Source organism: Clupea harengus, chromosome 9, assembly GCF_900700415.2.
Source record: "Clupea harengus chromosome 9, Ch_v2.0.2, whole genome shotgun sequence".
Taxonomy (NCBI): domain Eukaryota; kingdom Metazoa; phylum Chordata; class Actinopteri; order Clupeiformes; family Clupeidae; genus Clupea; species Clupea harengus.
This window is the reverse complement of record NC_045160.1, coordinates 13,977,043-13,986,927: the sequence shown is the minus strand read 5'-3', so window position 1 is coordinate 13,986,927 and position 9,885 is coordinate 13,977,043. Positions and strand designations below refer to the sequence as shown.

At 49.3% G+C, this 9,885-nt stretch overlaps 1 long non-coding RNA gene across 2 annotated transcripts; it reads right to left on the bottom strand.

Annotated features, from left to right (window-relative positions):
- Positions 1-314: 314 nt before the first annotated feature.
- Positions 315-2,249, bottom strand: LOC116221944. Of its 2 annotated transcripts, none has more exons than XR_004164366.2 (4): positions 1,471-2,249; positions 1,277-1,392; positions 1,074-1,154; positions 315-877 (listed from the first exon to the last, which is right to left on the bottom strand). It is a non-coding gene; the product is annotated as an uncharacterized LOC116221944 (long non-coding RNA). The 2 variants fall into 2 exon arrangements; XR_004164367.2 differs by having other exon boundaries at positions 1,277-1,388.
- Positions 2,250-9,885: the final 7,636 nt, after the last annotated feature.

Below are 9,885 nucleotides of genomic sequence, written 5' to 3'. Positions count from 1 at the left end.
TGTACTTAACAGTGGTGGAAAACAACTACAGTAAGTACATTTACTCAAGTATTTTGAGGTACTTCAGTATTTCCATTTCATGCTACTTTATACTTCCTTTACACTCCACTACATGTATTTGATACCTTTAGTTACTAATTACTTTCAAGATGAATATTTTACCCAATGAATATGTAGCCTTGGCCAGCCTCTCACCAGACTACGCCACCCCTTGAGCTATAATAGAGAGCAAGGGGAACTCCGTCCCAATAATGGTACAACACAGGTTCTTTGGAAAGATATAAAAGATTAGGTTTAATTTTGTTTCCCGTTAAAACAAGGTGTCACTTTGGTTGTCAATAAATAAATACATAAATACATTAAATGGACTTCAGGGGAATGCCCCAGCCGTTGGGTAAGAATCCGGAGCCACTGACCACACAGACTAACAGGGGCCTGCCTCCAATACCACACGTGAAGGAGAGCACACACTACTAGCTCATTGGCCACACCACCGCAAGCGCACCACTTGGGCACATTAAGAAAAAGGGGTTCACACTTCACTGCATTACACTGCACATCTTATCAAAGGTGAGAAACTATCTTAGAGGAAAACCTGGCCAACCTGTAATCTAGGCTAGGGCCCCAAACGATACCCAGGCTATTGCGGCAGGGGAGATGACACAGGGGAAACAGATAACAAATTAATGAAACAAACAAAAATAAACCCTCTAACCTGTGGCTCACAATATCCTCTTAACCACATATACACACCTAGGCCCCCAGGCTAGAGGGGAAAACAGAGATGCATATATTCTAAAAGCAGCACCCGGACCTATAACTAACTGGAAGAGAACAGCAGCTAACAATGCTGTATAGCTGTGTGCTTCAATAGCTTCTATAAGACAGGAACAAACAGAGTACAAGTTTAAGTGTTTGCAAACACAGCTGGCTTACACTCGAAGCATACACTCATTCAAACAGGATTCAGATGAGCAGGTAACCTTAAACATAAACCACTAGAGGCTATTTACTGCAAGGACACAAAGCAGTGGTATGTTAGCAAGTGTGCTGTAGGCATAGACAAAACGTACCTTCGCTGTCTAAACAGCTGCACCCGAGAACGTCATGCACCTGGTATCTATACGCTGCCAGCAACCACAATAACCACCGCACTACGGTCGGACACAAACACACGCACGACACACACACACACACACACACACACGTGAAATGTCACCATCAGTTAACTGTAAAACACAACCACGTAGAACAGCGGACGGGTTGGGCAACATACCTGATACACTGACTGCTACTTAACACGTTGCGATGCATGTAAACGGGATATGGAGTGCAGTTGGTAGGGAAGACGCTCAACTCGTTCCTGTTGGCATCCGCTCTATAACACGCTACCTAACCAAAGGCAACACGTCGTTTAGTCCACTTAACACTGACGCCAAGCAAGGGAAAAGAGAGTCATTTCCAACATACCGTGTCGCTGAAGACAACGCTCCAGAACGCGGCTTCACTCCACAATCAGCAATGGACGGCTACCGGCATAAGGACCCAAGGTGTATATATCTATGCCTGTTCGCACTAAACTAATTGGAACCCAGCCCAAGACCCTACTAGTGACGTACACACAGGAGAAAGGTGACAGAGGTGAATCAAAATAAAAGTTCGCTACACCCATTGGTCCCACCGGCTACAATCCACCCCCTCCAAATGAATCGGCGACCCGACGATGACAGCTCAGGTCCTGGACTCTTCTCCTTCTGTACTTATTGGTTCGTTGTTCCTGGCACCCACTGCTCGGGGGAGGTGATGGGGATTAGAATGCTGACCTAGCTTAGATCTTACTGAGCGTCGCAAGGTGGGGGTCGTGTCTCCAGACCCAGCATCCATTTCAACAGCAGGGGGGGTGTCAGGCGGCACAGGCATCTCCAGTTCAACCGCAGAAGCGGCATCAGACGTTTCGGGCATGGCTTGGGGTTCCTCTCCACGGTACCAGACCACCACCTCCCCGGTGTCACATTCCTCTAAGGCTGGGGGTACCCTAGACAGTCCCGCTCCATGGGTTGACGTTGTTTTGTCTCCCTCTGAGGCCGGAGATACCCTGGGTAGCCCGGCTCCACTGGTTGATGCGGTATCACGATCTACTGTGGGTCGTAATCCGTCAGGGACGCCCCGCATCTCGGACCGATGTACCTGCCGGATCCGTCCATCCCCAACTGCCGGGGCCACTGTGTAAACTACACCTGCTCCTGAGGGGCCACATACTACTCGGAAGGCTGACGGATTCCAATAATCTTGAATTTTATTTCTTCCTTGGACACGGTTTCGCAAATAAACAAACTCCCCTTCTTTAAAGCCACCATCATTTACTTGGTCATTATGGTTTTGGTTACGCCTCCGAGCCAACTCTTCCGCTCGTCGTCTGACATGCTCATGAGTCACTCTGACGCTTTGTTGGTGTTTCTGGACCCACTCCTCCAGGGGCTGGTTGTTGGATGCTGTCTCTCCGGTCCCAAGCAAGAAATCAACTGGCAACCGGGGGTGATGACCAAACATCAGATAGTATGGAGTATGTCCAGTAGTCTGATGGGGTGTGGTGTTATAGGCAAAGGTAAGCTGAGGAAGATGTTGTGGCCAGCGTCGCTTCTCCTCCACAGGCAGTGTGCGCAGGAGGTCGTGCACGGTACGGTTGAACCGTTCACACTGTCCATTACCCTGTGGGTGATACGGCGTGGTTCGACTCTTCTGAATCCCATACATCTGGCACAGCTGCTGGATCAGCAGGCTCTCAAAGTTTCTGCCTTGATCGGAGTGTATACGGGCAGGGGGCCCAAACCGATGGAACCATTGCTGCACCAATGCCTGGGCCACCGTTGGTGCCCTCTGGTCCTTAGTGGTGATGGCTTGTGAGTACTTGGTGAAGATGTCCGTGAGGATGAGCACATTCTCCCTTCCATCACTGGCAGGTTCCAACACCGTAAAGTCAATGGCCAGGATCTCATTAGGTTGCGTGGCCTGCAGGGTGCCCCAGTAAGTGCGGACCTTGGGTTGTACTGCCTTGCCCAATACACATCGCTGGCACTGCTGGCGCCATCGCTCCGTGTCCTTGGTCATACTTGGCCAAAAACATCGGCTCCGTAGAAGTTGGAGTGTCCTTTCGGTGCCCTGATGCCCCTGTCCGTCATGTATACTCCGTAAGACTTCTTCTTGTAAGCACTGGGGCAGCAGCAGTTGGACAGTCTCTGGGCCTCCCCCCGGGGGGTGTGGATTACCCGGTACAACACCCCCTCCTGTTCAGTCAGGCGGTCCCACTGCCGGAGTAGCGCTCTGCTAGACCTGGACAAAAGTTCTCGTTCTCCTGCCCCTGGCTGCTGCCCCTCCTGATAGTACTTCTGTACGGGTCCGATGACAGGGTCCGATTGCTGCAGCAGGCGGAGGTCCTGAGGTGTGCGCCCTGGTAAAGCGACTACTTCCTCACACTGTCCTACTGTGAAAGGCACTTGAGCAACCTCCCCCAGGACCCCCAGCACTGGGACCTCTGTCCCAAAGGCAAACCTTTCTAAATATTGGCGGGACAGAGCATCTGCATTTTGATTACTGTTCCCTGGTCGATACTTGATGTTAAAATTAAACGATGCCAGTTGAGAGGCCCATCGCTGTTCAGTCGCGCCCAGTTTAGCAGTCTGCAGATGACTGAGGGGGTTATTATCAGTGAGAATGGTGAAGTGGTTACCAAGCAGATACTCCCGAAATTTCTCCGTCACTGCCCATTTGACTGCAAGCAATTCAAGCTTCATGGAGCTGTAGTTCTCCATATTCCTCTCTGCCGCTCTAAGACCTCTACTGGCAAACGCCACTGGCCGCACTTTGCCCTCATGGTCCTGTGCGAGAATAGCACCAAGGCCCCCATGGCTGGCATCTACCTCCAAGACGAAGGGCTTCCTAAAGTCGGCATATGCCAGCACTGGAGCCGAAATAAGTCTCTCCTTTAGGGACAGGAATGCTCGCTCACAAGCTTCGTCCCACACGGATGCCAGGGGGACTGGAAGAGTCTTCCCCTTTCTGCGAGGCCCACTGAGCTTTCCTACCAGTTGGTGTAGAGGGGCGGCAAGCGTTGAAAACCCTTTTACAAATCTACAGTAGTAGCTTGCAAACCCAAGAAAGGATCGCAGCTCTGCCAGATGCCCAGGGCGTCTCCACTCTTTAACCACCTCAATTTTGGCTGGGTCAGTTGACACCCCCTCAGTAGACACCACATGCCCCAGGTAGCTGACCTGGGGTTGGAAAAAACTACATTTTGGACAGTTTAACCTTTAGCCCCTGTTTATTCAGTCGGCCAAAGACTTCCCCCAGTCTTTCGAGATGTTGCTCAACCGTATTGGAAAAAACAATCACATCGTCTAGGTACAGTAAAACGGACTGGTATCTGCAATCCCCAAACATGCGCTCCATTAACCTGTTAATTCAGAAGGGTATTTTTGACAATTTCCGCCTATATTGCACTGTCCCATTTAAAACTTGAATATCTATGGTTCTAAACATTGCATAATAACCATTCATGGCTTAAATTAAAGAAGACACTTGGCCCATCAAATGCAATCAGTTAAAGTGTTTTATTATGTCATTTTAGTTTACATTTCAGTGCAGCAAAACCAACATTTTTGTCAGAAAAAAACCTAAAACGCCTAGTGTTTTTTTATGTTTCAGTGTAGAACTGGGTTTTGAATGTCATAGGAAACTAACATTTACATTTCCTGATGCAACAACATCTTGACAGTGTGTGTAAAAAATTTGAAGCAGATAGACAAAAGTTTACAAGTGTTACACATCAGTTTCCATATGATACCTTTAGACGTCTCCAAGTGTCTCATAACCTCTCCAACCTCACCAAATACAAAATCCAGTACCTGTCACTGTACATCAAGAATTCATACTTTTTTCTTGCCTTCTGTACTACAGCAAACCATTCTGAATTAATTTCAGTGTAATATATTGTAATTTATTGTGACAACACATATGATGGTCTATAGCCTCTCCAAAATATACCCAAAAACCTATCCAGATCCATATAAAAGTACATCATGTATGTTTTGTGGTTTTGTACTCAAAAGTACATCATGTATGTTTTGTGGTGGTGTGTGGTGGGGTGTGGAGGTGGTGTAGTGGTGTGTGGAGGTGTGTGGTGGGGTGTGGAGGTGGTGTAGGGGGTGTGGAGGTGTGTGGAGGTGTGTAGTGGTGTGTGGAGGTGGTGTAGTGGTGTGTGGAGGTGGTGTGTGGTGGTGTGTGGAGGTGGTGTAGTGGTGTGTGGAGGTGGTGTAGTGGGGTGTGGAGGTGGTGTGTGGAGGTGTGTGGAGGTGGTGTAGTGGTGTGTGGAGGTGGTGTAGTGGTGTGTGGAGGCGTGTGGAGGTGGTGTAGTGGTGTGTGGAGGTGGTGTAGTGGTGTGTGGAGGTGTGTGGAGTGGTGTAGTGGTGTGTGGAGGTGTGTAGTGGTGTGTGGAGGTGGTGTAGTGGTGTGTGGAGGTGGTGTAGTGGTGTGTGGAGGCGTGTGGAGGTGGTGTAGTGGTGTGTGGAGGCGTGTGGAGGTGTTGTAGTGGGGTGTGGAGGTGGTGTAGTGGTGTGTGGAGGTGTGTAGTGGGGTGTAGTGGTGTGTGGAGGTGTGTAGTGGTGTGTGGTGGCGTGTGGAGGTGGTGTAGTGGGGTGTGGAGGTGGTGTAGTGGTGTGTGGAGGTGTGTAGTGGTGTGTGGAGGTGGTGTAGTGGGGTGTGGAGGCGTGTGGAGGTGTTGTAGTGGGGGTGTGGAGGTGGTGTAGTGGTGTGTGGAGGCGTGTGGAGGGGTGTGGAGGTGGTGTAGTGGTGTGTGGAGGCGTGTGGAGGTGGTGTAGTGGTGTGTGGAGGTGGTGTGTGGAGGTGTGTAGTGGTGTGTGGAGGTGTGTAGTGGTGTGTGGAGGTGGTGTAGTGGTGTGTGGAGGTGGTGTAGTGGTGTGTGGAGGTGGTGTAGTGGTGTGTGGAGGTGGTGTAGTGGGGTGTGGAGGTGGTGTAGTGGGGTGTGGAGGTGGTGTAGTGGTGTGTGGAGGTGGTGTAGTGGTGTGTGGAGGTGGTGTAGTGGTGTGTGGAGGTGTGTAGTGGTGTGTGGAGGTGGTGTAGTGGGTGTGGAGGCGTGTGGAGGTGGTGTAGTGGTGTGTGGAGGTGTGTGGAGGTGGTGTAGTGGTGGTGGAGGCGTGTGGAGGTGTTGTAGTGGGGTGTGGAGGTGGTGTAGTGGTTGTGTGGAGGTGTGTAGTGGGGTGTGGAGGGGGGTGTAGTGGGGTGTGGAGGCGTGTGGAGGTGTGTGGTGGTGTGTGGAGGTGGTGTAGTGGTGTGTGGAGGTGGTGTAGTGGTGTGTGGAGGCGTGTGGAGGTGGTGTAGTGGGGTGTGGAGGTGTGTAGTGGTGTGTGGAGGTGGTGTAGTGGGGTGTGGAGGCGTGTGGAGGTGTTGTAGTGGGGTGTGGAGGTGGTGTAGTGGGGTGTGGAGGCGTGTGGAGGTGTGTGGTGGTGTGTGGTGGTGGTGTAGTGGTGTGTGGAGGTGGTGTAGTGGTGTGTGGAGGCGTGTGGAGGTGGTGTAGTGGTGTGTGGAGGTGGTGTAGTGGTGTGTGGAGGTGGTGTAGTGGTGTGTGGAGGCGTGTGGAGGTGGTGTAGTGGTGTGTGGTGGTGGTGTGTGGAGGTGGTGTAGTGTGGAGGTGGTGTAGTGTGGAGGTGGTGTAGTGGGGTGTGGTGGTGTAGTGGGGTGTGGGTGTGGAGGGATAAGATGAGATGAGTTCTGTTCTGATGAGATGAGATCTGTTCAGATGAGATCTGTTCAGATGAGATGAAATGAGTGGGGAGCGGACAGATGCATCTCCTGCAGGGACATCTCTCTGGAAAAAATAAATCAATTGGCAAATGTTACACAAACAACTCAGCAATCCAGCAAAAAAAATAAAGACATTGTAAAATAACCAAACACAATATGCAACTAAAAACAAGAAAGATGCAGACATAGAGAGTACACAACAGGAGAAATATAACATGCCATACATACCAAAATGTACGCTAATAGTATTATGCGTGTGTGAACGAATACATGCAGATACATGTATAATTTACTTCAGTAGGACACAACACAGCAAAAATAGCATGTAGCTAACGTTAGCGAACTTGCTAGCAGGCTTGCTAATATGCCAGACAAATACATAGGCAAGCCAATAATTTGGAAACGTACAAAAATGCATACCAATAGTATTAAGCGTGTGTGAAACCATACATACAGATATGTATTTACATAGTTTACATTACGAGCACACAACACAGCAAAAATAGCATGTAGCTAACGTTAGCGAACTTGCTAGCAGGCTGCTAATATGCCAGACAAATACATAGGCAAGCCAATATTGTGAGAACATACCAAAGTGCATACTAATAGTATTATGCGTGTCTGAAAACATAAATGCAGATATAGATACTTACATGTCATGTCTAGGACACAATCCAGCTGTTCCAATTGTGTCCATAGGCGAACTCCACGTCTTGTGTTGAATGCGCAAAGCCTGTGCTGGGAATGACTGCTCTGGCGCATGGAAAGCGCACCAGAGAACCTTCGGTTACGCGTGGACCAATCACATCGTAATATTATTCAAAGACAGGCAATGGGCATACCATTGTAAACATGAGAATGAGTACTATTGGATATAATAGGTGTCAATCAGTTTATAGTAACTGGATTGGAGAAACAGGCATTTTGAATGCGGTCGTCTGTTACAGGAAGTGGTTGGTTTGTGGGCACTAGACATGAAAATGAACGTAGAACAAGGAATAAAATGTACTGTGGCCAATAAAAACTACACAGTTTCGTAGAAGAGATATATGGCTTTGATTATTCAGGTATGTTTTAAAAAAATATATATTTGTCATGGCCATGAGGAGCTCGAGAAGATTGAGATCATATGATATGGGAAATGGAGGCATGTTTTGTGCTGTGATGTGAGTACATAATTAACCACAATAATATCCTCAGTTAAACTATTCAGTGTCATCATTTAGTTGTTTGGATAGATAACGATTTTTTCATGGCAGAAAACAAGACATTTTGGCAAAGATAGCATGTTTAAATGGACGATTAGTTTGAGGAGGCGTCAGGGGGTGGGGCACAGCAGGGGGCACACCACGTTTTTCTTTTGGTCGTTTTCTAATGACCTGCTGAACACAGGCATTTGATATTACGTGTGCTTCTGGCAGTATTAGTGCTTTTCAGATACAAGTCTTTTTATGGTAAAATGTTTTTTATTTTTGTGGCTACATGCACGTAATTAAGATGTTATCAGCCCGGTCGCGGCCGCGCGACCGCTAGGGGGCGTATCTGAACTAACAAGTTAAGCGCTGGAAAGTGCCTGGGGCATTACAAAGGCCAAAAGGCATTCTGTTAAACTCAAACAGGCCAAACGGTGTACAGAAAGCAGTCTTTGGTTTGTCACGCTCAACTACGGGAACCTGATTGTACCCACTTACGAGATCTAAAGTGGAGAACCACGTCGCCCCGGACAGCGCATCCAAAGACTCCTCTATACGGGGGAGGGGGTATGCGTCCCGACGGGTCTTGGCGTTCAACTGTCTATAATCGACGCAAAGGCGGAGACTCCCGTCCTTCTTGGTAACGAGGACGATAGGGGACGAGTACGGGCTGCTACTCTCCCTGATCACTTTACTATCCAGAAGCTGTTGAATATGCGCCTTCACGGTCTCGTACTGGGAAGGTGGAATTCTCCTGTAAGGCTGGCGGACAGGAACATCGTCCAACAATGGGATTTCATGGGCGATTAAGGATGTGCATCCCAAGTCTCTGTCGTTTCGGGAGAAGATACTACTGTATTGAGCGAACAGAGCCTGGGCCTGGGGAACTTGAGGCTGAGATAGCTCCGGAAAATCAGGCATAGTGAATGTGGGTGTACTGGTGCGTTCAACCACCTCTTGCGCAGAGACATAGGCCTGACAATCTTCCCATGAAGGCTCAACGGAGATGGAGGTAGTTGTTCCCCCAGCTGACGCGATCACCACCTGTACGGTGCCAATGGTGCTACGAGGGGGAAGCCACACCTCCATGGTACTGACATTGACCACAGGTGCATACAGGAGACCCTTCTTGGCTACCACGAGGGTGGGGGATACTAGCAAGCCTTCAGGCAATTGTTCGTCCTCTAAGCCCACTGGCTCAAGCAAGAACTCGGCAGATTCAAGGTGAGGACACGTCACTGGAACCATAGTAAGGGCCCCCGCTTCAAGACAGACTGAGGCTGTTCCCTGAACTTTCACTTTGAAGGGTTTAGGGGCATTAACAATGGCTTTGACTTTTTCACAATGCCGTAGCGCAGGCAGGGCCGCCGGGGCCGCCAAACTCACTGGAGGGGAGTGGAAGAGCCGGGAACCATGTTGTTCGAAAAGGACCTGGTAGCACTCCCCCAGTATATTCATCCCCAGTATACCCGGTGTTACGGCTTTACGCTCCTTAACCCGCCCATTCGGTGGATCTTTGACAACCAGGACGCCCCGTCCCGAGATACACTGTCCTAGTACTACCACCTCCAGTTCAATGTAACCAATATAAGGAATATCTAACCCATTAGCGGCCTTGAGGCCCAACCATTTACAATCTTTCTTTTGTAGGTGATGGAAATGCTCTTGAAAGAAACTCTCGGTTATAGTGGTCACCATTGACCCAGTATCAATCAGGCAGGGAACGGTCACTCCTCCCATCAACACAGGCAAAACAGGGCAAGATCTAACTAGCTTGTCTAGTGAAGGGGAGAGCCATGAGCCAGCACCATGTCCTCCCAGTGTGTGGCTCTGCACACTGGGGGTTGCTAGTTTTCCGGCTGGCTAGTGGGTTGTT